Source organism: Antedon mediterranea, chromosome 11 (genome assembly GCF_964355755.1).
Source record: "Antedon mediterranea chromosome 11, ecAntMedi1.1, whole genome shotgun sequence".
Classification (NCBI taxonomy): Eukaryota; Metazoa; Echinodermata; class Crinoidea; order Comatulida; family Antedonidae; genus Antedon; species Antedon mediterranea.
The window spans coordinates 12463801-12481309 of record NC_092680.1 but is presented as its reverse complement, the minus strand read 5'-3'; positions in this window follow the sequence as shown (position 1 = coordinate 12481309).

Genomic DNA, 17509 nt, shown 5'->3' with positions numbered 1-17509 from the left:
GCCCTTGTCATTAACTAGATTTTTTGTCTACAATTGCATTCCGGCCAGTACCCCAGCCAAGTGCGAAGGCTTGTTTAGCACGGTTCAACATCCGTCAGGGGGTATCTGGAACCCGCCGTATCTGGAACCCACCCCCGCCTGTTACACCACTGTATATATGGACCCGAGTACAACAGTAGAAGATGTTAAGAACCATCTGCGAACAAAGTCAATTCAAAGCAACAAAGTCAAAGTCAAAGTCAAATTCAATTGAAGCAACAGTTGGATCTCTTCCAAGTAAAAGGGATGATTGTTCTTCGTTTAAGATAAGTTGTGATTTTAATAGTAGAGATTCATTAATGAATTTAAGCATTTGGCCTGAGTTTGCCATAGTAAGAAGATTTTGGGTGCCGAGGCCCTAGCCTGTGTATTATCTAAGGTTTTAGAACATGTTCTTATCGAATTATCTGGTGATACTATAACTTCTGATGACAGACAATTTGCCTTTAAATCTAACCATGGTACATAAACTTGTATTTTTGTTTTTAAACAAATAGTTGATTACTACTATCGTAATGGTAGCCCTGTCACGTCTATGTATGCTACCTCGATTCATCATTCTGAAGATTCGGAAAATGGAGCAATTCATTATAATGCTGGAGTTTACTTTATGAATATTGTATTATAAGTGCACGATGAGTTATTTCACCTTTCTGTAACAAGGTTATATTTACTACCAGAAAAGATGGACTCGGTCTTCTGTTAATTAACAAAAATGAATCACACTAGTATATCATTGAGTTGTACCACAATTATACAATGCATAATTATTACTTGTGGGTTCCAATTACAATTTTAAATATTACATACCTTAAACGATACGGTTGGTGTGTCGGGCTGTACAAGTGGGCGTGTTGGATGGTCTATTGCTACCAACGGTACATCATTATCCCCGTCGTCGTCATATATATATAAACTTTATTTAGACACGAGACTGATGTGTAGTACAACTCGTTCAATCAATATTGATTGTTTTTACACAAGTTCGTGATACTGTATTACAAAAAAAAAAAATCAACACCATATAAATACGACAGAAACGAAAAAATTGAAATTGAAAAGAAACAAAATTACAGCAGAATCCCCTTCATCTGAAATCATCTGATTTAGGGTACACCATACCGGTCATCAGATGACTCGCCACTTCTCTTTCGTTTTACGGCTTCATCTTTTCTGCCAACTGGAGTGGTTTGAAGGTAGAACCTTAGAACTGCCATTTTGCATTCAGCATACAGCTCCCCAACGCTCATGTCTTTTTTCAAGGGATGTTGTCGAAAATCACATAGCTTGCAGTTGAATTCGCTAGTTAGTGGCAATTTCTAAAAGTTCATTATAATTTGTGGACTTTTGAACTATTAGCTGTCTTGTTCCTCCTCCTTTTTGTTTGCGAACTTGTTTGAAGCATTTTGATTCAGCGTCGTAGTCCAACCACCCTATATCGATTTTCCGATTTGTTTTTGGGCATTTTTGTTCCCCAACAGCGTGCTTGAGCGCGTATCCCAAAGATTTCCGTCCTCTTCCACGTCCTCTTCATCGTCCCTTCTCTTGTTCAATTTTTGTTTGAGTTTTTGTAGAACTGTTTTTTTTTTACTTTTACCTTTGCGTTTTTTGTCTTTGCAAAATTCGCGTACAGCAATTCTGTCCCCAAGGAGAGGAATAAATTTCGAAAGGTCTTCGTCAGTCATGACTACTATAACTACTGAATAAATCTGCAAAAAACAAAAGTTGATTAACATCATGCATTACATAGTCACATTAAGGGGTCGAGTGAACGTTTCAATATATTTAATTAGGCATACCAATGATTGATCTAAACAATAAACCTTTTAAAATGTGTGCGTACTGTGTAAAACATCGTGGCATGCAAGCGACCCGTATGTGCTACGTTAAATTATGAATTTTCTTAACAGATTAGGATAAATCATGTATATGTACATATATCAATTTTAATATTGATTAGATAAACACTACAACTATAAGGGAAACCATTTATGGAAACAAAATTTGAAATTGCTGTAAGGTTGCCTTTTATTGGGTGAAAAACTTAAATATTTGGGAAAATTACAGATTTCACAGTACAAACCTCCTTTTTACGCCGCTTATTAGGGGGTTCACAAAAACTTAAACATTCCCCCTCTCCCTGGATTCGCAACTGGGCGCCGTGTGAACGTTTCAACCTCATACAACAAAGATGCAGAATAGGACTATAGGCCTATATTAATCTTATAGAGGATACAATATTTAATGACAAATATAATTACAGTATAATATTTGGTATTCCCATGATTTAAGCATAGACATTGTTTTTTGTTTACCTTTTCATCCCTCATTGTCTGTATGTACTCTTCTTCAATTCCTCGTTCCTCCATGTATTCATATAACTTATCCATCGCCGTATCTTTCATGAATTTAATGTAGGGCCTATGGTTTATTCCCCAGTCGAGCTTCTTGTACCGCCAACCGAATTAAGCCCTAATGATTGCACAAACAGACTTTGGTAAGCGAATGGCTACTTTTTTGCGTAAAAGTTGGACGCTTCCACACTATACTATCATGGGGTAATTCAAGTGTATAGCTATAGCGACTTTAGCCTAGTATAAAAGTACAGTTATTGGTTAGTAATATAACATTAATGTATTCTATTTTTAAAAAACTTATTAAGATTAAATTAAGATATGATTAGGTGTTCAGGGGCGGTCACAGGACTATTTTAAGAGAGTTGCCCAAAGACTCCAGGGCTGTAGACACTGAGTATTTGAGCAAGCAAATTGTTAAATGACACCCCAAGATGGCCGTAAACAGTGGTGGCGCCAGCGGGGGGGGGGGGAGGAGCTACGGGGGCTCTAGCCCCCTCGTCGGGGAGCCTAGCCCCCCCCCCCCCCCCGTCGGGGAACACGGGTACTTTTTGTCGGGGAATATAATAACAGTAAAAATCGTTCGCGTTCACTTCGTAGCTTCAGCGCCTAGAAAACCGCGACGTTCCATTGACCGTGAATACATCAGAGGGCTATTATGCACTATGCATTAGTTATTGCCAGCGATCTAGCTATTAAACAGTGGGTGTCACGAAACCTAAGACCACGAAAGCTAAGACCCCCTAAGACCTAAGATCACGAAAGCTAAGACCCAGACCTAAGATTACAAATATTTATCTTTCGCACCTGCCTTGTATTTTAACTCCAAACATTTATTCTGAATACCACACCTTAGAATTGGCACTTTCATGAAAAAGAATCACATAAAAAGTAACAAATACATTTTTAAATTGGTGATTTTACAGACGTTTTTCTCGCACACAAAATGACTAGCCTACAGTACAGTAGGCCTACACCATGTTCAATGTTTTTGTTTCTATGGAACGTCAAAAGAGCAAAAATTATATAGAGGGCTGAAAACCCTGTGGAGTCCATCTACAGTGTGAATGGAACAATGTAAAATTAAAATTGTAATGATAATAGTATAATCATGCAAGTACGAAGAAATAAATACTGGCAAATAAATTTTAATTTAAAAATCATGATAAGTTTTTTTGTTTCGTTTTCTTTCTGTTTTTATACTTGTACTATTATTGTTGCTCTTTTGGCGCTCCATAGAAACAAAAACATTGAGCATGGGGAGCTCGAGGAGTTACATTACAGTATACAAAGAAACACATCTGTAAAATCATCAATTTAAAGGATTTATTTATTTGTTATTATGTGTTTCTCTTTCTGAAAGTACTTATAAGTCCTAATTTTAAAGTATCCCTTTGTACGAATCGTTCAACGTTGGGTCCAGACGCGTGATATCATGTTCCATCCAGGGACCAAAATGTGTATTGTAGTTACTTTCCAGGCGAAGTTTACCGACGGTTACGTCGTGTACTGTGTCGACGTAAGCTACACTACAGGAAAAACGAATTATGTTAATTGTTCGTATGTTCACAAATTTTTGGATTTACAAGTAACCCTGTACCATAGGGCACTTAAAATATATATTTCATACATTACTACACAAAAAAACATGCTATTTTCGCTTAGCCAACATCTTATTATAGCTAAGTTATTAAATTGTCAATGTCCTGTATGAACTTCTCACCACTCGGAAGTCCAGATGGACGTACGCACGCATACACTTGGGAAGTAGGCTATAAACTGATTTCCCCGACTAAAAGGTTCTACGCTTGCGGACGCACCCCACCTCCTCCTCTAAAATAAAGGCAAAACGGACCACTTTTTTTAAGCCTCTAGGCCCGATGTTTCCATAGTATGAGATGCAATTTTTGAAGACCTGCAGCTCTAGTTTTAAACATTTTCTTAGCTCAGCCCCAACCATAAGGCTGGTCATATTTCGAATAATAATAAGTGCACTTTTCGGGACCTAACAGCTCTAATTTTCAAAAATGTCTTATCTCAGTCATAACCATGATAGGGACTATATTTTGTTTCTTGTTTTGAAGTATAATAAGTCCAATTTCCGGGACCTCCAACTCTATTTTTCTAAATCTTCTTAGCTCCATCCCAACCACGGTTGTCTGTTTCTGTAGACTTGTAATTTCGTTTCATAGAATTAATTGCAACTTCCGAGGACCTAACAGCTCTATTTTTCAAAAATTTCTTACAGATCAGACCAAGGCACGCATTTACCATTTTTGCAACCCCAGACAGCAACCAGCATACGCTTATGCGATAAACAATATAGGCACACCTCTTCGCCTGTGGGTACCCTACGCTTTACGTTTGCGTATATTAATTTTCTAAGCTACAATTTACCCGATAAATATAGGCATATTTTGAACTTTTTTTTAAAATTGAAAAATATGGATTGAAACAGTCATCATCGCGCATCGTGTTTTTGCAAGCAGTATTTTCTTTATGCATTATAAAAACAATGGAAAAAGTGGCTACCCTAAATCTTATTAAAATGGCCTCAAATGACGCTTGAACGCGTTGCTTCACCGAGGGCCCTTGGCTTCCCCCTGGTCTCCAGCCTAGTGATGCTCGCTTCGCCCCTCGTCGGGAAATGTAGCCCCTGCTTCTGAAAAATCCTGGCGCCACCGCTGCGTAAACGGTACTCTCGCAAGTAAAATTCATTACGGAAATTCGACCTAATATTTACGGACGTACGGAAGTGAAGATAAATAGGGTACTACACGCATCGGAAATACAAAACTATACCCACAATTATTATTTGGCCTAAAAATTAGCCTTAGATTATGGAAAACCCCCGGCAAAACGCAATAATTATGGACAAATCGATTATTAGCCTGGGCAATATGCCTAATATTTAAAATGAATGAATATAGGCTATATTTCGTTTGTCGATGAATTTTTTTTTTGACGCAAAGTTCATGTGTGAATGCTTGTTCCATTAGAGCATGGAAAAAATATAACTTATTTCTCTATGATTAGAGGTACGTAATCTGTGATGGCGCTAGTAACACTGCTATGCGTGGGTAATTTGTGAATGACGTAGTAGGCTACATACACGAGCCTAGATAGGGAAGATCTCTACTGCCGTTCATTGCGAGAGGAGGGGGAAGTCCGGTAATGTGTCATGATAATGTAACAAGCCAGAGATGAAATAAAATCACGAATACATTTAGCTGATTGTCGTTATTTTCGTCGTCGTCAGAAGTTTATCAACCGACATGTATTTCTCATGTGTAGTAGAGCGTTTCTTTGATCTTTGATTGAATAATTTTGTTTCTATTATAACACAAGTTCATTTTGGATTTTCAGTAAATTTCCTATGGTGTATTCAAAGTCAACACTGTAACTAATCCCTCACTATTCAATCAAAATGTTATTATACTACCATATTGTTGAAAAATGGATTGCGTGATAATGAAAATGGATTGATAGTAAAGCTTAACAAAGATACGTTATTATTTTTGTAGCGCTTCATTTAAAATAAATTTTGTTACAAAGAAATATTTTGGTTGTGGAGGTCGTTAAATTCGTTCGCGCCAGCGTTACCAATTTTAACAATTAAGCTAACATCAAAACATTCAACAGTGATAAAATGCCCTGCAACTCTGTAACTACTTTATGACTAAGCCACTCAAGTTCCGGGTCCGGAGAAGATAAATAGGGTACTACACGAAAAAAACAAAACTATACGCAAAAATTATGATTTGGCCTTAAATTATAGAAAAACGCAATAATTATGAACAAATCGACGACCCATATGATGGGTTTTTTCCGAACACAGTGTGTGTTGGCCTCCGTTCGTACCTCTCATCAGGAGAGAGATACATCTCCCTGCTCTTATGACGCGCGCACCACAAGCAACTAGCCAATCAGAAATTCATTCTGCGCATGCTCAGAAACTTATCTACACTTATCTGTGCGCGGTATAGTAGGCCTATTGGTGACTGCTGTGCATTCTGCCAATTTACAAATATTCTCTCCAGACTGGACTTCTATAACGTATAAATATGGATATTGTATGCGATGAAATGGGACTCAATTTTAATTTAGTGGTAGAAACAAAATTTAGTATGAAATTAAGGGTGTTGCCCGGGCCCGATTTTTTTTTCGTACATAAGTTGGGGACCCCTCATGAAACGTCACAAAATAAACATGAATAATTAATCAGTTAAATTATCTTGTTCCGTGTGCACCCAAGCGTATAGCAACAAGAAGTGATTACATAACTGCGATACGATACTTTCTACAGTAGGCCAAAGATAGTGTAGTAGGAAGATGTTACACTTCGCTCAAAAATTAAAGAACCGCTCGAGATAGGGCGCCTCTCACGACGAGTAGGGATAGACGAATCTGAAACATGAGGAGCGCAATGGCAAAGCCCAATGAAAATGGTGTTTTCGGCAATAAATTGTAAAAATAAGCCACAAAAAACAAACAAAAACTTCTTTTTTGTCTTTATTATACAAAGTTAAAAATTAATATGATGTTTTCATACTGTTTTTGGATCTTTTTAATTGTTAATACATTTATTTGGAGTGAGTTTTGTCATGACATGACTGTAAACACTGAGCTAGGATCAGGAGGAGGCTTACGCGCGCCTGTAGACGCTTTCATGAATGAATGGATGGTGGTCATCTCGTACCCAAACCAACCCGTACCCAAACCAACCCGTACCCAAACCAACCCACCCGTACCCATAAAAACTCTTACCTATCTTTGGTAAACCCCAGTTAAGTCTGAAGTCATAATGCTAATTTTACAGTATACAGTATTGTTGTTGACAAACAATATATGATTTATGAATAAATTATAGCAATTCTTCTGCAATTTCTATAAAACTCTAGGGGTAGAATCTGTAAATTCGTTTCTATAGAAATTATCTGTTTCTATAGATTAACATAGAATTCTAAAACTTCTATAGATAGAACATTTTTTGTAAGGATAGTATAATGAAAGGGGGTAAAGTAGGCTTCCCCGCGGATATTTTTTCCTTGATATAACCTTACCAATAATGAACTCATTGGCTTATAATTAATATTATCAATAATGTTAGGCGTTACATAATCAGGGCATATACAATTACGATGAATGCACAAAAGTTCGGAGTGTTACAAGCATAATATAATAATTAGTTACAGTATTATTAAATTATTAAAATTAATAGATAATTAACAATAATTGTTTTTTTTTCAGTAAAAAAACATACTCGTAGTCCTAAATTCCTATAATGTTCAAGCCTACTGGTACCGTATTCAGTTTATGCAGATCGACTATTTGTATAATATTATTGATTATAATAAATATTGATTGATTGATTGATTATTGATTACATGCCATACTACCTATTCTCTTTTATTACCCTTAGAAATAAACCATACGTAATGGATTATTATATAGGCATACACATTATAGGCCTATTTACCACTACTAGGCTCCTAATATATTTATTCACTCTGACGAAGAAGTGTTTCTAAAGCTAGGTATTAAATTTTCTATCTATGTCCAATGATAAACAATTAAATGTAAATAATTTTAAAAAGTTCAATTGATTTGCAAATAAAAACATTAAAATAAAAGAAATAAAATACGGGTAGATAAATTCCAGGTACTTAAACAATTCCAGGTAATTGAAACACAAATTTGTATTCCAAAACATATAAATATGATTCATTTGCACTTTCTATAAAGATAACATTACATTTTATGGTTCTAGGACACCTACCCCCTAGACAGTTACCCCCCGGATGTTTACCACCCGGACAACTACCCCCTTAGGACAACTACCCCCCGGACAACTACCCCCCGGACAACTACCCCCTTAGGACAACTACCCCCTTAGGATAACAACCCCCCGGACAACAACCCCCCGGACAACCACCCCCTTAGGACAACTACCCCCTTAGGATAACTACCCCCCGGTCAACTACCCCCGGTCAACTACCCCCCGGTCAACTACCCCCCGGCCAACTACCCCCCCCCCCCCCAATCCAAAAGTAGACAAATATATAGGACCGGTTTCTGTAAAAATGAAATCATCTGTTTTTAACGGGTGTTTCGAAACTAGAGACCCGAGACCAGAGACCTGACACGAGACCCAATACGAAAAGGGAGACCTATATTTCGTATATTAGGGTCTCCCTTTTCGTATAGTGTGGTCTCTCTTTTCGTATAGTGGGGTCTCCCTTTTCTTATAGTGGGTCTCCCTTTTCGTATATTTAGGTCTCCCATTTCGTATATTTGGGTCTCCCTTTTCGTATATTTGGTCTCCCTTTTCGTATATTTAGGTCTCCCTTTTCGTATATTAGGGTCTCCCTTTTCGTATAGTGGGGTCTCCCTTTTCGTATAGTGGGGTCTCCCTTTTCGTACGTGGGTCTCCCTTTTCGTATATTTAGGTCTCCCTTTTCGTATTGGGTCTCGGGTCTCTGGTCTCTGGTCTCGGGTCTCTAGTTTCGAAACACCCGTTTTTAACCGATTATTCTGTTTAACAGCACGCTAGACCCTAGATGTGCTAGATTTAAAGTACCGTATTTATTGAAAAAACGGCCTGGGCTGTTTATTGTTTAGGTGGTTTTTAGGTGGACATTTATTGGAAGAAAGTTGTTTATTCAATGGGAGGGGGTATAATCTAATGGAAATAGACGCCGATTATTCCATATGATGTTTCATGGGAGTGACATGTTCACCGTTTATTTGAGGGGAATTTATTTAAAGATCGACGTTTATTCGGTGAGTGAACATTGAGGTCAAATATCAAAAGTGATATTATTCTTCAAGTGTACAAAAATACATATATGACAAATTTGAGACAAAAATTAATTCTTTTAAGACCAGTGGTTATCGAAGCATTGTCCTGACGCAAAAATCCTATCCTATGATCATGTGTGACAATCTTCAGTTTATACCACCAGGCTATATTTATGTTCAATCTTTTACTTTTGTTTACAATAATGAATAGTAATTCGTCAAAGTAACGAATTAAAATATAGTTATTAATTAATAGTTGCAGAGTCAGGTTGTTGAATGGTCTGGGTGGTTAGGGTGTTCTAAAGGGATAGTTTTCTGGGTGGTAATTGTCCGGGTGGTAATTGTCCGGGGGGTAATTGTCCGGGGGGTAATTGTTCCTAGGGGGTAATTGTCCGGGGGGTAGTTGTCCAGGGGGTAGTTGTCCTAAGGGGGTTGTTGTCCTAAGGGGGTAGTTGTCCGGGGGGTATTTGTCCGGGGGGTAGTTGTCCTAAAGGGGTAGTTGTCCTAAGGGGGTAGTGGTCCAGGTGGTGGTTGTCCGGGGGGTAGTTGTCCGGGGGGTAAATGTCCAGGGGGTGAATATCCGGATACGCATTTTATATGTTAATTCGTATTAAATCTTAACTTTTTTTACAATCATATTATTCTACTGTTATAATAGCCTATTTCCTATACAATAACTTTCTGTATCCCTACTCGACGTGCGAGGCGCCCTTTAAATTTAGCTCCATGTTGTCTCGCTTTTATTTGCATTGAACGAATAGGAAGTGTAACATCTTCCTACTACACTATCTTTGAGTAGGCCTAGGATTCTGTCAATTCACGTGATTGCCTTCGCGCACTCTTCTTCACACGTCACACACACCACTATGCAAAATGTGTCGAGTCGAGGCTAATCGACAGCTAGGCAAGACATTACACTAAGTAGTAATTCATTGGACATAGCCCAAAGAAACCTTAGACCCACAAGAATAAAGAATGTGTATGATTTGTGTACTTATTTTTTTAATTCTGCTATTTTATTATCAAACAATATGGCATGTACTCAAAGGAACTTAAAAAATGCGCGTATATTTATATGAACACATGAGATGGGAAGATTAGACCCGCGAGAATAAAAAATGTATTTTTGTGTAAGTTTATTGTTTAATTTTGCTGACTTATTACTCGGATTGTGTCATACCAACACACACACGTCACACATACCCACACAGCTACTACTAGAATAGACATGGGTTTAGAGACAAATAATTAGGCCTAATAGTATTAATAGAAACTATAATTTTAACACGTAATTCGTTAGTAATACATTATATTAAAAACACCATAAACTAAAGGCTGATTATTTCGACAATCCACACAAAACGCAGCTATTCTTCTATGAAATCGCACGCCGCAACAACAGCGGAGTCTGAGATAGGCCTAGAATCGTACCGCAATACGCTTGGGTGCACACGGAACAGGAAAATTTAACTGATGAATTATTCATGTTTATTTTGTGACGTTTCATGAGGGGGTCCCCAACTTATGTACGAAAAAAAAATCGCTGCCCGGGCCACGTCTAGGGCAACACCCCTGGTGTTAATGTTAATAGCTATCCGTAATGTGTGTACTCCCCAGTCAAAAAACGGAATACGCAGGGATGTGCCCTCGCTATTGAAATTTACTGGGTGCTCGAAACAGAGACCTCGAAAACAAAGACCAGAGACCCGAGACCCATGGGTCTCTGTTTTGGAGATTTTAAAAAACAGAGACCCCCCCCACCCACCACAAAAAAAAAACAAAAAACTTCTCGATATTACATTATTTAAGGGGTATCTGTTTTCGAGAAAATTTCGAAAACAATCGAGAAAATCTCGAAAACAGATACCCCCCTATATAACGTAATATCAAGAAGTTTTAGTGGGGGTCTCTGTTTTCGAGACACCCGGAATTTACCATAACACTTGATTGTTTTTGCAATTAAATTCACGTTTTGTTTTATATGTATTTGTTTCCCAATTACTTATACTTCTAACAGTTATGAAATGACACTGTCAAATGTAGCAAATCTGTCTGTCGTTGCCCCCTTTTTTTTCAATAAAACAAATTGAAATTGAAATTGAAACGGTCGGCGAATCAAAATTTCACAAACTCACATTACAGTTGACACCCCCACCCCACTTTATATTCATTGTTGGCTAATCTATCATCCCTTGTCATTAATTTAGAATGTTTACACTCTTATGTTTGACAATAAAGTTGAAAGTTAAGAAAGTATTGTCATATTGATTCGAATATCAATACAGTATCAAGGGCGGGTCTACTACCTTGTCATCTGCCATTTGGCAAGTACATGAGGGGGCGGGTCAAAGAATTTAAAATTAAATAGAAGGGGAGATGGAGCAGAGGTAATGTTTCTCAATATGACATGTTCATTTCAACTGAGAAGCAAACAAAAAAGAGGAAGGTAAAATTTCCCGGCTATAAGATTTCAATTTCCAACAACATTTGTCATTTGGCGTCTCGGACGTAAATTGAATCCGCCCCTGAGTATACTTGTACGTTTTGTATACCATTGGTTTGAAAAAAGAATCCGTGTACTATAGTAGGCCTACAGGAATTTTCCCGAAAAATGGCCAAAATATCACCTTTTTAAAAATACAATTATTATGCGATAATTGCCATATATGCGTATATTGTGTTATCAACATGTTATAGAGCTATAGTTGCATTCCTCTATAATATTTTTAAATAACTGGTGCAAGACATAATCTGTCAGTCCATGGCAGTATTTTAAATATTAAATGTATCATATTATTTTCATTGACAGAATATCGTAATCCCATAAACTCGTTATGATCGATGAAATCAACGGCTAAGCTGCAACGACTTGTTGCTATTGTAATGTATCAGAGTTATATACAATTCCAATATTTAACGTTACCACACACCAACTGAGTTCAAAAATTTGCCCCACAAAAGTCCAGTAAGAAACTGACCAGATGTTTTTCATGAATACTACTTGTAACCAATTAGCTCTCTAAAATAACAGTTTATCTAACCTTAGAGAACTTTCCCATCGTAAAACAATTCAAGAATGACAGCTTTTAAGTAGAGAATTGACGTGACAACGATATCCATCATTGAGATATACAATTTTTTCAAACTCCTTTGTCTTGCCTATACCTAGATCGTGGATCAACTAGGACCAATGTTATATCTAAGCTCAAAGACGATATAATGATGGCATATGCAATGAACAGCAGCCGATATACCCCCAGTCTCAATAGAGCCCAGAGACACCTCACTGAGCCACTTCATCATAGGCACACCTACAGAGACACACCTCATTCACAACATCATCATCTATCATCACCGATCGACTGATACCCTGTAGTATAGTATTATCGTATCGTATCGTATATACGAACTCAATTGCAACCAAGCGAGTAAAGTCTCAATACCGGGCTCAGCAGTCTAAAACGTCTCCAATTATATTACACTATAATTTAAAATTGATCCATATAAATTTAAAAACAAATGTATGTAAAGAGGCCCTTAATCTTACTCTGGCAGACACTTTAGTTAAATACGATATTAATAATAATTTTCTGAGAATGCCCCAACAACTCTCAATTCGTTGATTATGCTGACTTGTTCCTTATATAAAACTGCTGTTCTCATTACAAAGAAATTGTTGCATTGGACCAACAATAGAATTTTCAGTTCCAAAATCTGTTCTAATAGACTTTGGACAACCCCCGGGACAATCCATTTTTTTGGCGAACAGAATTTACGTAATAGCCGGCTATAACTTTTGGACTAGCCATATTATGTGTCTAGAGAATCCGCCATTTATACAAATGCCGTATGGCTTAAGTTTGTCGTACGAGTCGATATGCCAGATATAGTTTGGGCCAGGTACATGATAAATTCTTCTGTGTAGTCGTCGTCTCCTTGCTTAGACACCCTCTGGGTCAAGAAGGTTTAAAATTATTCTGACCATCTTTTTATCTATGTTTAACCCATTTTGTGTGCAACGAATGTGCATCCACCTGTACCCATGTAGCATCCCTGACGTCTGTAATTGGCTTCAAGTTCGTCAGAATGCCGTTTTCTTCGACTAAGGCACATTTTTTCAGCCTTCGCTTTAATGTCCGTTTACTTATCAACATATCATGATCTTCTGCTAACATTTCAATAATCTCTTGATAATTTAAGCTACGATTGAAATAATCTAATCCAATGGTTTTCAGGACGAATGATGACCAGATTGCATTAGCACCCTATGAGCTAATGTAATCCGGGATGGTTGGGATGTCATTAGAAAGAGCAGAGGTCGAATTAATAATTCGTTATTTCGAATTAATAATTCGAAATTTCGAATTAGTAATTCGTTATTTCGAATTAATAATTCGAAATTTCAAATTAATAATTCGAAATTTCAAATTACTTAAATAAATTCGAAATAACGAATTAATAATTCGTTATTTCGAATTTGTGAAAGCAATGTTATTTTTTTGTTGGCCCTAATAGGCTTTCGTAAAAAGGCCTATTGTATGGTATGGTAGCCTACTAAAAATTAATATGACGCCATGATACGTTTTGCGTACGACGACATGTAACTAGTCAGTTTATTATTTGCTCAATAGAAATCTACTCTACTCTATTTGTGCATGCTATTATTAAGCTTTTGCATTCTTCGTTTTCATCTCATCCATTTTTTTCTTGGTGAAAAGGGAAGATTCTTTATATTCTTCCCCTGAGTTTATAGCCTCTCTACCCAGACAACGGACACGAACAGAATAAAACAACAATAATAACTTTTTCATAAGTACGTTTTTTTTAAATCAATTTTTATCGACAGTTTACTGCCATCGACATATTTTAATTAATTGTATTTTTAAAAATGTATATGAATGTAAATGTGGTTACTTCTTAACATCAAAAAAATCTTAGTCTTATGTATATACTGTTCAAAAGATATGTATTTTTTTAACAATGTACCTTATAAATAAGAGAATTATATAAATGTGCATATATACATATATTATTTATATTTATAGAACTATAATAAAAGTGGGACGAACCCACAAAAGACAAAAAAAAAAGGATTGTTTACAACTCATCACGATTGAGAAGGTGTTTTCACACAGATCGCGAGGAAGTTTTATGATTATGCATACAGAGTAGCCAAACAAGCGCATCCCAACCATCCCGGATTACATTAGCTCATAGGGTGCTAATGCAATCTGGTCATCATTTTTGAACAAAAAAACATCTGTATTTCGGTTAAATTATTTTTCTTTTGACTAATTTTTGGTGAAAGTTAATAACTATTATGATACTTCAAAATGACCCACTTTTTTTCGAAATAAAAAAAAAAATTTTTTTTGGGAATTAGTCAAAGGGACAATACATCTTTAATGATTCGATGACTGAATGTTTCTATAAATTTAAACTTCTTAAAATTGCGGATATCAATAAGAACCAAATTGGGCTTTTCATGTACAACGTTATTACTAATCAGGACGTGCGTTTTTCATCACTATTTATAAAAAATGGTTCTTGCCATAATATACAAGATCTAAGGACAAAATGAGACTCAGAAAACGTAATCGTACTTCTACTAGTTTTACTGTGTCATGTGTGGGACCCAAACTGTGGAATGACTTGAATTACGAACTACAAAAAGTACCAACTCATTAAATATATTTAAATTATTGTTTAAAGAACATTTATTATCATTTTACAAATAATTTAAAAATAATACTTGTTGCAGGATCTAGCTTTTATTATTATTCAAGTATTAGTTTTTTAGGCTTGTTAGGGACGTAGGGGGACACAACTTATCAAGCTCTTTTGAGTTTTTATGTGTTTCCTTTTCATCTTTTTATTATGTATTCTTATATTGTTGTATTTCACAATGTTTTATGTTTGATAAATAAAGAATATTTGAATTTGAATTTGAATTTGAACGCAAGCGATCCGAGTCCATCATAGTGCGTACGTCATTGCGTCCGAGTGCAACCACTACCAAGTTCCTTGCGTTGCGTCCTAAAGAGTGGTTCCCACTAGCGACTAAACGTAACGCAACGCAAGAAAATGCCCTTTCAATAATTGTGTTTGGCCCCGCCTGCGTGAAATCAAACCTGCGATGTTTGCAGCACAATTGCGTCATAGCTGTTTCCTTATGATTACGCAATACACAACGCTGTGCATCAATACGTCACTGCGTTGCGTTACGTCAGTAGTGGGAAGAACCCAGCACTTAAGACGCAACGCAAGTGAATTGAGCAATCACAAGCGATGGCTTATTCGCTTGTGATTGCTAACTGTCTATAACTTCGCTTGTCATTGGTTAAAACGCTTGCGTTGCGTTTACGTCCTTGCGTTACGGTACGTTCTAGTGGGAACCAAGCTTTAGGCTTATATCTCGTTGGAAGAACCACGCTAGTGCATGGTACACGCGCGTATAGAGTCTCTTCCATTTATTTAAACTACCATTAAAACTATACAGTAATTTCCTCCATGGTTGACGCGCAGACTACTTTCTTTACTTTTTTTCCACTTTAGGTCTAGGTAACAAACTACGTCAGCAGTAGTCCAGGACGTCAGGTCAAAACGATGTTGTCTAAAGAAGAATCTGAAGATTTTCTGAACAGTATTCTGGGAATTGATGATAGTTTTAAAAAGTTCGAACAAAATAAAGTGGAACTCTTGTCTGATATTGCGTATTCGTTCATGCATGCTATACCATTCCAAACGGTACATGCGATAAATGTACCACCGGATGCGCGCCATGTGCCAACGTTTGAAGAAATCAAATCAGCTATGATGACGCGGCAAGGAGGCAGTTGCTATTCCATAAATTATTTTCTGAGAGAGGTTCTTGTGTCTATTGGTTACCAGGTAGACTAGGCCTATACAGGAACACTGGCATTCGGCATCAACAACTTCCATCTGACTCTGATAATTCGGTCACTCGTACAGTTAGGAGATTCACACTTTCTTGATAATTATAAGCACGTCCTTACCAACGTGGAGAATTATGCCACTTGATTTCAACGAAGCATCGCCTGTGTACAAACAAGGATTTTTAGAATATAAATTTTGTCGTAAAGATAACAATACGATATCGTTATTCACAAACGTAATTACCAACAAGCCAACAAAGAAGAAGAAAAGGATAAGTGGTATTTATTTTATGACAATTGTACAATTGACGATTTCACAGCAAACTTGCAATCACTATGTTGATCCTTATTACTGTAAATTCCCGTTTTTGCTGCAGGTTCGCGCGGTAATCATGAGCAACGGGCGATTAGTTGCAATTAAAGATAACGAATTTATTTACGAAAATGATAAGGATGAATTAGTAACCAATCCAATCTTAAGAAATGATGAATTACGTAGTATTCTACTGAAGTATTTCCCTCAAATGTATAAGTTCAATAGTAACATTGCTTACCCTCTCAGTCTAATATTCACTAGATTATTCAATGATCAGAAGGTCCCTCTATCGTGGAAGGAGGCAATTGTAATACCTATATTTAAGAAAGGCAAAAAGGAGGACCCGGCTAACTACAGACCGGTTAGTTTAACGTCGGTCATAGGGAAAATGATGGAAAGGATTATTAGGGATAAACTTGTAATGTATCTTGAAAGTAATGGTCTTTTGTGCAATGAGCAATTTGGATTCAGACAAGGTAGATCATGTGCATTACAACTACTTGATGTCCTGGAGAGTTGGACTACTAACCTGGATAACCATGATAGCTTTGATTGTGTCTATTTAGACTATAAAAAGGCCTTTGATAGTGTGCCACACCAAAGGCTTCTAGTCAAATTGAAAGGTTTTGGTATTACGGGAAATCTACTAGGATGGTTCTCTAATTATTTGTCAAATAGAACACAACGAGTTAGTGTCAATGGTCAATTGTCATCACAGGCTCCAGTATTAAGTGGAATTCCACAGGGTAGCGTTGTGGGCCCAATCTTATTTTCAATCTTCATTAACGATTTACCTGATGTTGTCGAATCTAGTATACGTTTATTTGCAGACGACACCAAGTTGTATAGAGTGGTCAATAACATTGATGATGCAGATTTATTTCAAAGAGACATTGACAGTGCTTCCCATTGGTCTAATGTTTGGCAATTGCCTTTTAATGACACTAAGTGTAAGGTATTTCATTATGGTCGTGATAATCCCAAATTCTTGTATTCAATGGCTGGTAATTTACTACATGAGGTAAAGCAGGAGAAAGATCTAGGTGTTACCTTTGATCATAGTTTAATCTTTAATTTGCATGTAGCGGATATTTGTAAAAGAG